A 16,948-nucleotide genomic window follows, 5' to 3' on the forward strand; every position below is an offset into this window, starting at 1 on the left:
AGAGATACAGCAATCAAAAATAGCAAGGTGAAGAGACAGGTTAGGCTGGAACACGGTAGGGAGTGAGGAATGCCTGTTGGATTAAATCGCATCTATTTCAATGCAAGGGGGCTGACAGGTAAGGCTGATGAACTCAGGGCGTGGATTGGTACATGGCACTCAGATATGATAGCCATTACAGAAACATGGCTAGGGGAGGAACAGAACTGGCAGCTTAATGTGCCATGGTAGAGGTGCTTTAGGTGGGACAAAGATGGAGGAAAGAGGGGAGGGGGGAGTTGCATTTTTGATGAAGGGAAATATCACAGCAGTAATCAGAGATGAAATAACTGAGGGATAATCCAGTGAGGCTTTGTGGATGGAGCTAAGAAATAAGGGGATGATAAATTTATTGGGGTTGTACTATAGACCCCAAATGGTCAACGGGAAGTAGAGGAACAAATATGCAGGGAGATTGGGGAGAGTTGCAGGAGCAATAGGGTTATCATTGTAGGGGATTTTAAATTTTCCTAATATAGGATAGGATTGTCACAGTATTAAGGGTTAGATGGGGTAGAATTTGTTAATGTGTAAAGTTTTCTCAAGCAGTACATAGAGGATCCTACTCAGGAAGGGGCAAAACTTGATCTAGTCTTGGGAAATAGGGTAGGACAAGCGACTGAAGTGACAGTGGGGGAGCACTTTGGGACCAGTGACCATTATTCTATTAATTTTAAAATAGTTACGGAGAGGGATGAAACTGGCCCACAGTTTCAAGTTCTGAATTTGGGCAATGCAAAGTTTGATGGAATCAGGAGCTTGCAGGGATTGATTGGAGTAGTTTGTTTGCAGGCAATGGGACCTCTGGAAAATGGGAGGCCTTTAAATGTGAGAAAGCTAGAGTTCAAAGTCAATATGTACCTGTGAGGGTGAAGGGCAAGGTTGGTAGGATAGGGAATCCTGAATGACAAGAGATATTGAGGCTTTGAACCAGAAAAGAAGGAGGTATGGCTCAGGTACCTGGCAGCTGGGGTCAAGGGAATCCCTGGAGGAAACAGGAGTTTATTGAAGAAGGACATGTATGTATGTGTGAAACTGTAGGAGATGGGCAAAGTCCTCAATGAATATTTCTCCTCTGTTTACCATGGCAAAAGACAAGATGACTTGGGAACTTAATGATAATAGTTTGGGGATAGTCCATATCACAGTAGAGGAGGTGTTGGATGTATTAGAATGTATGAAGGTGGATAAATTTCCTAGTCCTGACCAGATATATCCAAGAGCCATGCAAGATGCTTGAGGAGACATTTCTGGAACCTGGCTGATATTTTTGCATCATCATTAGGCACAGGTGAAGTCCCGGAAGACTGGTGGGTAGCAAATGTTCTACCCTTATTCAAGAAGGGCTGCAAAGAAAAACCTGGGAACATACACCAGTAATCCTAACATCTGTGGGAGGTAAGTTACTTGAGAAGATTCTAAGGGATGAGACATACATGTATTTGGAAAGACAAGGTTTGATTCAGAGTAGTGAGTATGGTTTGGTGCACGAGAGATTATGACTCACAAATTTGTTAGAATTCTTTGATGAAGTAACCAGGAAGGTTAATGACGACAGGATGGTGGACGTAGTCTATGTAGATTTCAGTAAGGCCTTTGATAAGGTTTGACATGCTAGGCTGTTCTGGAAGGTTAGATCGCATGGAATCCAGAAGGAGCTGACAAATTGGATACTCACTTGGCTTGATGGTAGAAAGCAGACTGTAATAGTGGAAGGACGCTTGTCAGACTGGAGGCCTGTGACTAGTAGTGTGCCTCAGGGGTTGTTGCTGGGCTCATTACTGTTTGTTATCTATATCAATGATTTGGATGAGAATGTACAAGGCATGCTTAGTAAGTATGCAGATGACAATAAAATAGACAATACCGCAGTCAATGAGGAAGGTTATCAGGAATTGCAGCAGTACCTTGATCAGCTGGGGAAGTGAGCCGAGAAATGGCAAACGGAGTTTAATATAAATAAATGAGAGGTCTTGCATTTTGGAAAATCAAATCAAGGTAGAAGTTTCATGGTGAATGGTAGGGCCTTAAGGAGTGTAGTGGAACAGAGGGACTTTGGAGTTCAGGTGCACGGTTCTCTGAAAATCAAGTCACAGGTAGATAGGGCAGTGAAGGCAGCTTTTGGCACACTGGCCTTCATGAGTCAGCGCATTGAGTACAGAGTTAGGAAGTTATGTTGCAGTTGTACAGGATATTGATGAGACTGCACTTGGAGTATGATGTACAGTTTTGGTCACCTTGTTTAGGAAATATGTTATTAAACTGTTGTGAGTGCAAAGGAAATTTACAAGGATGTTGCCAGGACTCAAGGGTCTGAGTTATAGGGAGAGGTTGGACAAGCTAGGACCATTTTCTTAACAGCATAGGAGACTGAAGTGGGGGGGAGCGGTGGGTGGATTCTTATGAAGTGTACAAGATCATGAGAGGCATGGATAGGGTGAATGCACTCAGGTTTCTTCCCCAGGGCTGGGTAATCAAAGACATCAGTTTAAGGTTAGAGGGGAAACGATAAAAGGGAACTTGAGGGGCAATGTTTTTTTAACATAGAGAGTGGTAAGAATATAGAATGAGCTGACAGCTGAAATGGTTGAGGCTGGAACATTAACACCATTTAAAAGGCATTTGGAGAAATATATGGATAGGAATGGTTTAGAAGGAGATGAGTCAAGTGCAGGTAAATGGGGTTAGCATGAATGGATATTTTGGTCAGCGTGGAACAGTTTGGGCCAAAGGGCCTATCTCTGTGCTGTAGGACTATGACTCTATGAGTTCTTCTCTTAGATGTTCATTAATCTGGCTTGTGCTCCTAAAATGTTTTGTTTTATCCCATTCATTTTCATCTGATTTGGAATAGGGCTTGACCAGAACCTGCCAATCAATAAGTCTAAGTCTTTCTCCCTATGTGTATAGATTACTTGAGAAGTTGATTAGCACAATGCGCTATGCATATTGTATTGCTCTTATCATCCTTAATAAAAGCTCTCACTGATCAATACCCAAATGAAATCCACAGATCACTTAAGCTCTATGTTTAATTAGATGCCATTATCTAAGACAGCAGTCAGAGCATTATGACCATTTGACATATAAATTAAGAACAACAGTAAGCCTTTTGGTCCCTCAAACCTCAACTTCACTTTCCTGTCATCTAATGATACCCTCAGATTCCCTTGCTATTAAGAATTTATCTACATCTACCTTCAAAATATTTAATGACGCTGCCTCTACTACCATCTGGGAAGAAGAGTTACACAGACTAATGACCCTCAGATAAAATTAAATATACTTCACTTTCTTCTTAAATAGGAGACCCCTTACTTATAAGCTGTTTCCCTAGTTCAAATCTTTCCTACAAAGGAAATCGTTCTTTCCACATCTGCCATTTCAACTCCTGTCAGGATCATCAATGTTCCAATAGGATTATCTCAAGCTTCTAAAATCCAAAGTAATACAGGCCCAACTTGTCTAACCTTTTCTCAAAAGAAAAGTTCCTCATTTCCAGCATCAGGCAAGTGAAACTATTCTGAATTACTTCTAATATAATGTCTAATAGTCTTTCTTAAATAAGGAATCCAAGACTGTACAAAGTACTCTGGATATTGTTTCACCAATGTCCTGTAAGACCAAAACAAAACATCCGTATTTTTACATACTATTTCTCACCAGGATCCCAACCAGATCTCGTCCAATGGAATAGGAGATTAAAACAAAAACAGGCAGGGGTTGTGTTTCCTGAATGCTGTCCTAGTGAAGTTTGTGGGCATCAGTTTAGCACAAAATTGAATTTTGGCTATAATGGTGTTTTTATATCCCAGCTGATAATACTGGCAAACCGGATCCTAGAATGAAATGTGGCTTGATAGATCAGATATTTCACTTATACAGTTAATTCAAGTGGTGGTACACCATTGAAATATAACCACACAAGGCTGCAATTGCTCTTGATCAATAGCATACAAATTGATTACACAAAAAATACAAATATATATGGTATCACATGCTTTTATATGATATATAGACAGTAGGAAAGGTGCCAACACACACATCAGAATAAAGTTTCAATATGGTTCCCAGCACCATCCAATATAGCAACTAAATTCAAGGGAAGTACCTTTCCTAAGTCTGCTTTTTAAATCTTTACTTAACTGGTTCTTTCCCTTGGACTGTTGAGAACCTTTAATGATTAATTTCCAAGTCCAAGTCCATTTGCAAGAACATGTCTCAGTTCTAATAACTTGAAGACTTTTATGTAAACTCTCCTGAATTGGAAGCATTACAGACTAGAAACCACTTCTGCTGAAGTGACTGGTTCCCCGGAAGGATTTTGATTCTCCTGCTCTGGAAATCTGTTCTATCTTCTGAACTGAACTCTGAGTTCTTCTAACTAAAGCTTTGAACATTCTGTTTGACATCAAAACTGCACTAATTGCCATAACATATTTACTCAGTCATACACCCAACAGTACCAACTTTTTAAAAAATCAATGAACAGCACAGAAGTTCACCCGAGCATTATAAAGCAATCACGTGCTTTCTTTGAACTGAAGTACTTAGGTCACTCTTTCAAATTGGTTTTCTGACCTATTAAGAAACCTTCACAGATCTGGTCCACATCCATCTACCTCAATTTTCAAATCAAATTACAAAAGAATCATAAATTTACCTTTTATTACACCATGAAACAAAACCATAGGCTCACCCTTGCAGAATGGATACTTGGATGAGATGTTGATTCAGATGCCAGAAAAAAAAGACAATAAAACACTGAAATCATTTTTAAAATATTTAAAATGCAGTGGTGAAGCCCAAGAGGTGGTTTGTGGTAGGATGAGCTAAGAGCTGTGTGCTGTTCCTTATCTGTGTCGATTCTGTAGTGTACTGACATATTAATTATCTTTTTATTGCTATTATTTCACTGTGAAGTGTGATCCTGCAATGATTATCAAAATATTAGTTTGCATATTAAGAAAAAAAGATTAGTGCTGATATGTAAGAATAAATTGCACTCACATTTGCTGTAAGTTGCACTGAATTATTCATCCCTGGATGCCAGCATCTTTGATCAGCCTGCTGTTAAATTATAAACAGCCCCGTGACTTAAAAGATAATTGTTTTTAATTCTTACATTCTTTTAATTTTTGTTGACCAATTATCAGAGACTTATGTTTTGAGCTATAAAATCAAGCTGTTTTCCTATTGTCTGTGACCTGTGCTAATGATGCCCACTGCTGACACATGGCTATCATTCAAAAGTGAACTTGGCACACTCGGCAAGTCCTGCATATCTACTTTTGGCTAGTTGCCAGCTGTGGTGTCTGTGAAGCTTCACACAATTGAAAAAGCAGCTCAATTGATGATTAGACCCCATTTGTAGTGCATGATGAGTGCTACAATATTTTTTAGTAACAAGAAAATTGTGGAAAATGTTAAAATTGCACAGAAGTTGCAGGTTTCTGTAGGCAAGGTTAGATACTCATTTTTGCTGAAGTTAGTTTTAACTAGTTTCATTAACTGTTACTTTCAAGTTTCCTGTTACCAGACATACCTAAAACTGAGGTGACAATCTGATGAAGCTACAACAGAGGATTACTTGCAGGTGAAACAGCAGAAACACCGTGCAATGGACATGGTTAGTCTCAAAACCAGCAGATCAATGGGATTGACTTTGAACAGATCTATCGACACAAGAGACTGGTCACATAGGCATGAGGCACGGCAGACCATCAGCATCAACTGAATTGTACACCAACACAATCTGCAATCTCATGAACAGACACATCCCCCACTCTACCATTACCATCAAGCCAGGGTTCAAACTTGGTTCAATGAAAGGTGCCAGGAGCAGCACCAGACTAATAAAATTGAGATGTCAACCCAGTGAAGCTACTAAACTGGACTACTTGCATGTCAAATCAGTATTAGCAGCAAGTGATAGACAGAGTTAAGCAATCTCACAACCAATAGATCAGATCTAAGATCTACAGTCTCGCTAAATCCAGTCGTGAATGGTGGTGGACAACTAAACAGGAGCAGGAGACTCCACAAGTATTCCATCCACAGTGATGGGGAGGCTAGCAGATCGGTGCAAAAGAAAGATAGGCAAGAAGCATTTGCAACAATTTTCAGCCAGTTGTATTGAGTTGACAATTCATCATGGCTTCCTCCAGTGGTCCCAGCATCACAAATGCAAGATTTCAGCCAGCCTATTTGATTTAATCCACATGATAAAGAAACAGCTGAATGCACTGGATACTACAAATTCTATGGATACATACAACATTCTGGAAGCAGTACTGAAGACCTGTGCTTCAGAAATAGCCATGGCCTTTGCAAATCTGTTACAGTACAACTAACATGCTGGCATCTAAGTGGCAGTATGAATAATTGTATACTCTTGCCTCTAAAATCAGGACAAATCCAAGCTAGTCCATTACTGCATCTTCAGTCTACACTTGATCATTAACAAAATGGTGAAGGGATCAATCTCCATTGCTATTGAGTGAAACAAACCATCAAATCTGTTCACTGATGCTTAGTTTGGGTTTTGCTAGGGCCACTCAGCTCCATTCTTGGTCTGAATGTAAACAAAACAGCTGAATTCTAGCTGTGAGGTGAGAATGACTGCCCTGGTCATTGAAAAAACATATTTGATGGGTGTGTCAGAGTCCTATCAAAACTGGTTTCAATGATAACTGGAGAGAATACTCTTCATAGGTTGGAGAGCAAGGACACAGCAAGTTGTTTAATTTATTGGAGCCAAACACCTCAGTCTGGGGGCATTGCTGCAGGAGCTCAAGGGTAGTGACAGGTCCAACCATCTTCAACTGCTTCATCATAAGGTTAGAACTGAGGATGTTCAGCAATGTTTACACAATGTTCAACAGCATTCTCCACTTCGCAGAAGATGAAAACCAGTCCATATCCATATGCGACAAAACCTGGGAAACATCCAGGCTTAGGTTAATAAGTGGCAAGTAACATTTGCATTATACACGTGCCAGGAAATTACCATCTTCAAGACTAGATAATGCTGTCTTCACTTAACATTCAATACACGATCATTGCAAAATGCCCAGTATCATCATTCCGTTGGTTTCCATTAACTAAAAGCTGAACCGGGGGTCCATCTGTATAAATACTGAGGTTATAAAAGTAGATCAAAGTCTTGTCATTCTGTGATGTGTAATTCATCACCTAACAACAAAACCTATCCACTGTTTACAAGGCTCAAGTCAGATGTGTGATGGAATACTGTGAATGGTGCAGGTCCCACAACACTCAAGAAGTTCAATATCATCCAGGGCAAAACTTCCCATTTGTTGGTACCCTATCCACCACCTTCCACATTCATTCCCTTCACCACTGACTCATGGTGGCAGTTGTACTATAATCTACCAGATACACCACAGTATTCACCAAGATTTCTTTCAACGGTAACTTTCATAACCACAACTACTCTCACCTAGAAGGACTAAGCAGCAGATGTATGGAAATACCACCCTGGCAAGTTTCCCTCCCAGCTACACACCATCCTGACTTGGAATCATATAGCCATTACCCTTGCTGTTCTGGCGTCAAACTCCTCATCTAAAAAGCTCCATGGGTGCCCTAGACCCCATGGATGGCAATGGTCATGAAGGCAGCTCACCGCATCATCTTCACAGCAATTAGATATGGATAATAAATGTTGACCTAGCTAGTGACACCCAAATCCCCTGTACTGATTTTAAAAAAGTCCATCTCCTTTGCTTTCCTGCTGCTCCTTGCTTACAGTCTTTACCCTTCCCCTTCTAGCATTTATACAAGCATTCTTCTTGGAGGCAAGAATAAAAATCATTCTTATTCTCTGTTTGGCAGTGATAGTGCAAGACAAAGTTGGAGTTGTGCTTGTGAGTATATCCTGGAGAGCAGTTTTCTGAGTCCAGGGCTGATGAACTCAGGTGACAATGATGATTAAACAAAACAAGAGCAGTCATAGATCCATAAAGCATGTAAACAGACCCTTCCGTCCAACTCATTTATGCTGACCAAATTTCCCAAACTAAACTAGTCCAGCTCGCATGCATTTGCCCATATCCCTCCAAACCTTTCCTATTAATGTACCTGTCCAAATGTCTTTTAGTTATTGTAACTGTACCTTCATCTACCATGTCCTCTGGAAGCTCATTCCTCTCAACATTCACCTTCTGTGAGAAAAAGAGGCCAAATCTTTCTCCTCTCACCTTAAAATTATTCCTTCTAGTTTTGAACTCTCCCACAAGAAAGAACAGGCCTTGGCTATTCACCTTATCTGTGCCATGAACCTCCTACACTCCAGTAAAAAACGTCCCAGCCTCTCCTTATAACTCAAACCATCCAGTCCTGGTAACACCATTGTAAGTCTTTTTTGCATGCTCTCCAATTTAATAATATTGAAGTAGCTGTATCAATGTCAGCTACTGATGGCCCCATGTTCACATTTGTAACCCTTGGCGGAGTAGAATGGAATAAAACACCCTGCTCCATGTTGAATTTGGTGGTTAAGAAGGAGGAAAATAACAGGTGTAATGGTGGCACCATGGACCATGGCATCTTCCTGCCCCTACTGTAATAAAGTCTCTAGTTGGAAGGCTTGTGGATGACCTGCCCACACCAAGGGAGGGTCTGAAATAGGCAATTAACACCTGCTTCACATCCTCATCCTGCAGAAACAGGGTGTCTGAAAAGCAAATCCTCGTGTATTTGCTTGTGGGATTCCCAGAGGATGCTCCTTCATTCAAATGGAACTCATTACCTGACTGAAGAGCTGGGAAGGTGGAGCCCAGTTAGAGCTATCTCCTGCCCTTGCTGCTGGCACCACTTCCCCTGCACCCCCACCTGGGTTACTCCAAATCCACCACCCACTTTGCATGGGTCATATGATCCTGAACTACAAGCGACTTCCATACTGACAACAGTAATTGTCTCCTGAGTGCCCTGCAACTCATTTAACAGCTGCTGCTGTCTGATTTTAAAATGGGGCACTCCTTGATCTCACCATCATCCACCAGCCTGCCACTTCATATAGCTGGCATTTGCAAAAAGGTGGCGACACGACTTGGGTGAGACCCATTACTTCCATTGGAAATCTCCTATTGTTTCATCCATCAGCTGGTGAATTCAGAGTGTGGCTGCGTATTTAGGGAAACTCCATTATAAAGGTTCCAAGCAGGGATGTTTGCTGATGATTGCACAACGTTCAGCGATATTCATAATCCATATTAGAATGCAACAAAATCCGGACAATATCCAAGCTTGGGCTGACAAGTGGCAAGAAACAATAATGCCACACAAATGCCAGGCAATGACCATCACTAAAATGAGACAGACAATCTATCTACTGCACCTTCATGTTCAACCATTTTAAAATCTCCGAATTCCCCTACTAACATCCTGGGTTTAGGATTGACCAGAAATTCCAATGGACTCACCAAATAAAACACAATAGCTAAACAGCAGGTCAGAGGCAAGGAATACTGCAGCAAGTAACTCAACTCTGACTCCCAAAAGCCTGCTCATCACCTACAAGGCACAAGTCAGGAGTGTGGTGGAATCCTCCCCATATGCCTGAATGACTGTAGCCCTAACAACTCTCAAGAAACTTGACACCATTCAGGAGAAAGCAGCCTGCGTGATTGGCACCGTATCCACAAGCATCCACTCCCTCCACCATTACCACTCAGTAGCAGCAGTGCATACTATTTACAAGGGAAGGAAAAGAATGCACAGTCAGTGGGAGAGGAGGGAAGGAGGTGGGTAGAGAGTGGGGGAAATGTAAGGGTGGAGGGGGAGGAGATGGAGTGAAAGGAGGTGAGAAGAGGGAGAGAGGAAGGGGAATGATGTGGAGAAACGTAAAAAAAATGAGATGGGGCGAGAGGGAAAAAGGAGATTTACAGGAGATGATAGCCTTCAATTATGTGAAAACATCAGTGACGCTTGAATTGTTCTGGAGAGAAGAAGTTTAACGGGAAATTTAATGGGAACTATTCAAAATTAGTGTTTTGTTAGATTTGATTGCGACAAACCATTTGCAGGTGTTCGATAACTTGAGGAAAGAGATTTAACATAATTGACAAAAATTCTGAGAACATAAGAGCAAAGCTATGCGACTGAATTGTTGGCTGAATGGCCTGTTACTGTGCTCTACACTTCTATGTAATTCTGTATAAGTGACTCGCTTCCACAGTCAAACTTCTTTTCCAGCTGCAGCAGCCTCTGGCTCTGACTCTGACTCATTTCAGCCTAAATTTGAGCCTTCTTATTTTGGATCAACCTTGTTCTAATGAAAGATCATCGACCTGATAACCTGATTGGTTTACTGCATTGCTGAGTGTTTCCAGCCTTGTTTTTATTACAGCATTTCAAGAACTCTTTGCACCAACGTCACATTTCATGGCAGTCTGATGACAAATTGTTTAACTAATGGAGTACTGTTTACACTGTCAATTACTTGACAGTGTAAATTCATTTCTTTTCCATGGGTACTTAGTAATTTTCTCATAATTATGGTCTGCCTTTGTGCATTTAACTTCAAAAATACTCACACCTCGAAAATGATTTTCTTCTCAATAGCAAATGTAATCCTATTACCACTGATTACATCTGCAGTTCCATTTGAAACAGTTGGTGATATGAAACACAATTGCCATGATAGCTTTTCTTCAATTACCTTTCCTTAGTTACGTGTATATCAAAGTCAATTGCTTGTGAACCATTTACTGTTCCACTTTGCGCCCATTGCCATGTCAGGCATTTTCCAAGTCTGTATTGGTACGAATCTATAAAGAAATGCAAAGCTCTGCTGCTGTCTCTCAAATGGAATCACAAGAGAACAGCCCGCAGCACAAGTCTGATATCGTAATTTTTCATAGCCTGTGACCCTTAATGTCTCTGACTGAGTCTTATATCTGAACGGATCTTGTTACTGTGAACTGATACCTATTGGGAAAGTCACCAAACCTGCTGGCATCCATTTCACTCACAAGCCTGAAAAGCCTCAGAACAACCATTCCTCGAAATTGAATTCCCAAAAGGTAGATTAATGGATTTCTATTCCCCACACTGATCTATAAAATCTCTGGCTGTAGCTTTTAATCACAAATACGTAGCTACACAAATAGCAGTTTGTGCTGACTTGTGATGCAATTACATACACCTATTTAGTTTCAAAATGTAGTATTTTTTTTGTCAAGGAAATGGCTCAAATGATTCATGTGTCCCAATAATCTAACAAAATTCACGTATATCTTTTATAGATGATGTGGGTGTGCTGTGGGACTTTGAGAGTTTAACTGTGGAAATACATTTCAAATAAGGGAATTTTATTCTATGATCATTTCATTAATTTTTTTTGTAATGCCAATTTCAGTTGAGATAACGAACCTAGAATTTTGTTAAATTGTTTTCTGGAGCATAATTTTCAATGGTTGCCCGCAGACTCAGCTGGTCAATCCCCATGGCTGCCTTGTCCACAGAGGCGGACAGGTATATCTGTAAAATATGGTAGGAGCACATCAAAGCTCTATAGTGCCATCACTCGCAGTTGTGAATGGTGATGGACAATTAAAGAACTCACTGGAGGATGAGATTCTACAGATATCCCATCCTCAATGATGGGGAGCCCAACACGTTGGTGCTATAGACAAAATCTCTGAAAGTTGCCACCCAGGTAAATAGTGCGGTGAGGAAGGCATATGGCGTACTGGCTTTTATTGGTAGAGGAATTGAGTTCCGGAGTCCTGAGGTCATGATGCAGTTGTATAAGACTCTGGTACGGCCGCATCTGGAATATTGTGTGCAGTTTTGGTCGCCATACTATAGGAAGGATGTGGAGGCATTGGAACGGGTGCAGAGGAGGTTTACCAGGATGTTGCCTGGTATGGAAGGAAAATCGTATGAGGAAAGACTGAGGCACTTGGGGCTGTTTTCACTAGAGAAAAGAAGGTTTAGGGGTGACTTGATTGAGGTGTACAAGATGATTAGGGGGTTAGATAGGGTCGACAGTATGAACCTTTTCCCGCGTATTGAGTCGGGTATTACAAGGGGGCATAGCTTTAAATTAAGGGGGAGTAGATATAGGACTGATGTTAGGGGTAGGTTCTTCACTCAGCGAGTCGTTAGTTCATGGAATGCCCTGCCAGTAACAGTGGTGGACTCTCCCTCTTTATGGGCATTTAAGAGGGCATTGGATAGGTATATGGAGGATAGTGGGTTAGTGTAGTTTAGGTGGGCTTGGATCGGCGCAACATCGAGGGCCCAAGGGCCTGTACTGCGCTGTATTCTTCTATAAAATAGAAGTATTTGCATGCTGCGTCAGAAGTTCCGAGCCAATGATTCAGCTTGGCCTCTTCTGGATGTCCCCAGTGTTACAATTCCCATGTTCAATCAATTCCATTCAATATCAGAGAAATGGCTGATGATGTTGGATGCTGCAAAACTTGGGCCCTGACAACATTCTGGCTGCATTTGACTGGAGTGTGGCATTGAGGAGTTCGAGGAGTATTAGAGAGAAAACTGACTGCTGGTGGTAATCATACCTGGCACAAAGGACAATGATTGTGGTCATTGGAGATCAGTCATCTCAACCCCAGAACATATTGCATGTATTCCTCAAGGAAGTATTCTTGACCCAGTCATCTTCAACTGCTTTATCAGTGACTTTTCATCCATCAAAGTCAGAAGTAGGGATGTTCCCTGATGATTGCACAATGTTCAGAACCATTTGTGACTCCCCAGATCCTTAAATAACTCTTGCTCAAATACAGCAGGACCTGGACAATACCCAGGTTTGGGCTGACAAGTCTAACATTTCTATCACACAAACACTTGGCAATATCCATATCCAGCCATTACCCTTTGATGTTCAATGGTATTACCATTGGTGCCTCACTGCCAACATCATAGGGATTACCATTGACCCAAACAGAACTGGACTAGCTATATAATTACTGTGGCTAGGAATTCTGTACCAGTTAACTTACCTGCTGACTCCTGAATGGCTGTACACACAATCTATAAGCCATAAATCAGGAGTATGATGGAATCGTCTCCATTTGACTCCATTAGTGCAGCTTCAACAACACTCTAGAAGCTTGATATGGACTAGGACAAAGCACCCACTTGATTGGCACCCCATCTACCACTTTGAATATTCACGCTCTTCACAACCCACACAATGTCAACAGTGTGTACTATCTGTAAAATGTATTCAATTAACTCAGCATTTTCCTTCAACTGCACTTTACAAACATCTACTAGCAAGAAGGACAAAGGCAGCATGCTTCCCTCCAGGTCACACACTACACCGACTTTGACTTTATTGTTTTTCCTTCACTGTTCTTGGATCAAAATCCTGCAAAACATTTCATAACATTGTGGGCGGCACGGTGGCACAGTGCTTAGCACTGCTGCCTCACAGCGCCAGAGACCCGGGTTCAATTCCCGACTCAGGCGACTGACTGTGTGGAGTTTGCACATTCTCCCCGTGTCTGCGTGGGTTTCCTCCGGGTGCTCCGGTTTCCTCCCACAGTCCAAAGATGTGCGGGTCAGGTGAATTGGCCATGCTAAATTGCCCGTAGTGTTAGGTTAAAGGGGTAAATGTAGGGGTATGGGTGGGTTACGCTTCGGCGGGTCGGTGTGGACTTGTTGGGCCGAAGGGCCTGTTTCCACACTGTAAGTAATCTAATCTAATCTAATCTAACAGCACTGTGGGAATCCCTACACTTAAAGACTGCAGTGGATCAAGAAGTTAACTAACCCGTCACCTTCTCCAGGGCAATTAGCCATGCATTATAAATTGTTGGCCTGGATAGTGACACACAGGTTTTCCAAACAAAAAACAAAATTAGCAAATTGATCTGCAGTTTCATCTAGATTAGGAATATAACTTGATGTTAACTCATGATATTAAGTGCAAGTGAATTCTGTATCTATGTTCAAATTAATTGCTCCAGTTATTTGGAAATAATTAAACTTTTTACTGAATTAGGACATTATTCTTGGAAAATCTGGAGTAATTTCTGTGCAAAAATGTGAGGGAAACGTTTGTCTGTCGGTTGTGTCCGATAGAAAGAAGAATGCTTTACTTAATGCCTTTTTATGATTTTTTTCCTATCTTTTCCACTGCCAAGCTGTTTTATAGTGTGTATAGAGTCTAACCCTAGTCTTCCACATGCTGCTTCTGGACTCCAAAGCATTTTCAGCAAGAACTGGTTATTTCAAGCTTGATCTAAATTCTGGTAGATGCACGCTGTCTTCTAAATTTGGATTCATAATCATGTGGAAGTGATATCACCATATTAGTCTCATGATCCCACAAAACTCAGCAGCAAGAGTGAATTGGGAGCATCCAGATCCAACAGATGAGGCCTTTAAAGGTATTAATTAATGGACGAACTGGTGTGCTTACCCCGGAATCCTCAAAACAAAATTTGCAGTGATCAGCCAAGCCCTACAACCCCACAATGCCTCCTGATTACATTTGCCTTTCAGTTGCTGGTTCGGTGGTTCTACAATGTAATCCTGCATTGTTGCTGCCATTTTTGAAGGAATTATTTGTGAAATGCCCTTTGTTTTCGTGTTCACAAATCAGTCTAGATTCAGCATTATGTTTCTAGGCCAGTATATGAGTAAATCGGAATTCCAGGCTGAACAATAGTCCCAGACAGAAATTCTCAGTCTGCTGACTCTATTACATATTTGCTTCAGTTCAGGGTTTTGCCCAATATTTTAGATTTTGTTCAGTATTTTAGGTAATGATTATTTTTGTTCAATCTTACAGAGGGTGGAATCAAACCTGAGTCCCTGGCACTGTGAGGCAGCAGTGCTAACCACTGAGCCACCATGCTGCCCAGCACTTAGACATGTTGAATGAGAATCATAGTTATGTGTCATTTGAGTTTGACGGTTTGATCAATTTCAAATAATAATAACCATATTCCCATCCACATCTTGTGCTAAACCCCTTTGACTTAATTGATTTTTCTGGTCATTAACACGCAGTTTCAGTCTCAGCACCATTTCAGTAGAATTGTATGGAATTTCACTGATATGCTATCAGTCATCATATCAGCACTTTAATAAATACTATCCCTGTCCAAGAGTTATTGTGGCAGTAAACCAGATATCTTATATATTCCATTTGGCCATGTCAGTGGTGGAAGTGCAGCTGAATATGATTTTCATCTTCAGCTTCCTAAGCCCTAGGCTCAGGAATTGCTTTCTGAAATCTTGCCAATTGACTGCACTGGGTTTTTGATCTGTTAATCTTTGGCTCTGCTTCTGCTATGTGTAGTAATGAGCTCTTTTCTCCCTGTGTAGTTATAAATGTCTGGTGGAATAGTGGAAAATAAATTAAATGAAATATTTCTGCCATCTGACTATGATAAATGGGTGGATGTATCATACAAATTGTGCCACTTCCAACATTATACTGAATGGTTACAAAATGCAGAGGATCTGGTGTAATGTGTCACTGACCAATTTATTGCTCCTTTTCACTCCCATTCCATTGAAAAATCAGCAGAGGGACAGAAGATTCTGATACTTTTGCAAAGTAATTTATCAGTTAAAATTGCAATTTAAGTTTAGGCAAAAAGCAAGAACCATTATGATCAAAAACAAAATTGAATTTGAGAAATGGGTTATGTTGAGCATAAGCTAATTTCAAAAACCCTGATTTACATGTTCGTTATGGTCAATTGTTTTAATAATAGTGGTGTCTCCTTAATAATGTTGGGATGAAATTTATACTTTAAGTGGATTGTAGATTAATGAGGAAAGTGTGGTGCTGGAAAAGCACAGCAGGTCAGGCGGAATCTGAGGAACAGGAGAGTGGACGTTTCAGGCAAAAGCCCTTCATCAGGAATCCTGATCTGCTGTGCTTTTCCAGCAGCACACTCTCCACTCTAATCTCCAGCATCTGCAGTCCTCACTTTCCTTGTAGATTAATGATGTGTGTTTGCCATGAAAGTCTGCAATGCACAAAGTCTGGTAACAGTAATTCAGTGATCAGGACAAGAAATTGCTTGTCATAACTCTTTGCACACCCCTTAGCCTTAAAATGAAAGTTATACTTATGTAGTCACCCTCCACTTCAGCAGTGACCAATCTCTGTTGATAGGCTTGATGCCCGTGCTGACCTGTTAGAATTACTGACCTGCAAAACACAGAACTATCAGAGGAACTGTGAAGCTTGGCACAATTTTTATACAATGAAGAGTGCAGGAGAGTATATCAGAAGTGCTAACAGGCACACCAAAAATTGAGCTCTGAGCCTGGTGAAGTTACAACATAGAACTATTTACATGTCATCAGCAGAAACAGTATGATACAGACTGGGCAAAGCGATCCCACGATCAAGAGATCACATCTACGTTTTGCAGTGTTGCCACAACCAGTCAGAGAGATGTACAGCTAGGAAACAGATCCTTTGATCCAGCTTGTCAATGCCGACCAAATATTCTAACCCAATCTCGTCCTATTTGCCAGTGGTTGGATCATATCCCTCTAAACCCTTCCTGTTCATGTACCCATCCAGATGCCTTTTAAATGATACAATTGTATCAGCCTCCACAACTTCCTCTGGCAGTTTATTTCATACATGCACCACCCTTTGCGTGAAAAAGCTGCCCTGTAGGTCCCTTTTATATCTTTCCCATCTCACCCTAAACCTATGTCCTCTAGTCTGGACTCCCCACCCCCATGGAAGAGACTGTGTTTAGTTATCCTATCCATGCCCCTGTTGATTTAGATTTTAGATTACATTATAGTGTGGAAACAGGCCCTTCGGTCCAACAAGTCCACACCGACCCGTCGAAGCGCAACCCACCCATACCCCTACATTTACCCCTTATCTAACACTACGGGCAATTTAACATGGCCTCACCTGACG

The sequence above is a fragment of the Chiloscyllium plagiosum genome, chromosome 15 (genome assembly GCF_004010195.1).
Source record: "Chiloscyllium plagiosum isolate BGI_BamShark_2017 chromosome 15, ASM401019v2, whole genome shotgun sequence".
In the NCBI taxonomy this organism is placed as follows: domain Eukaryota; kingdom Metazoa; phylum Chordata; class Chondrichthyes; order Orectolobiformes; family Hemiscylliidae; genus Chiloscyllium; species Chiloscyllium plagiosum.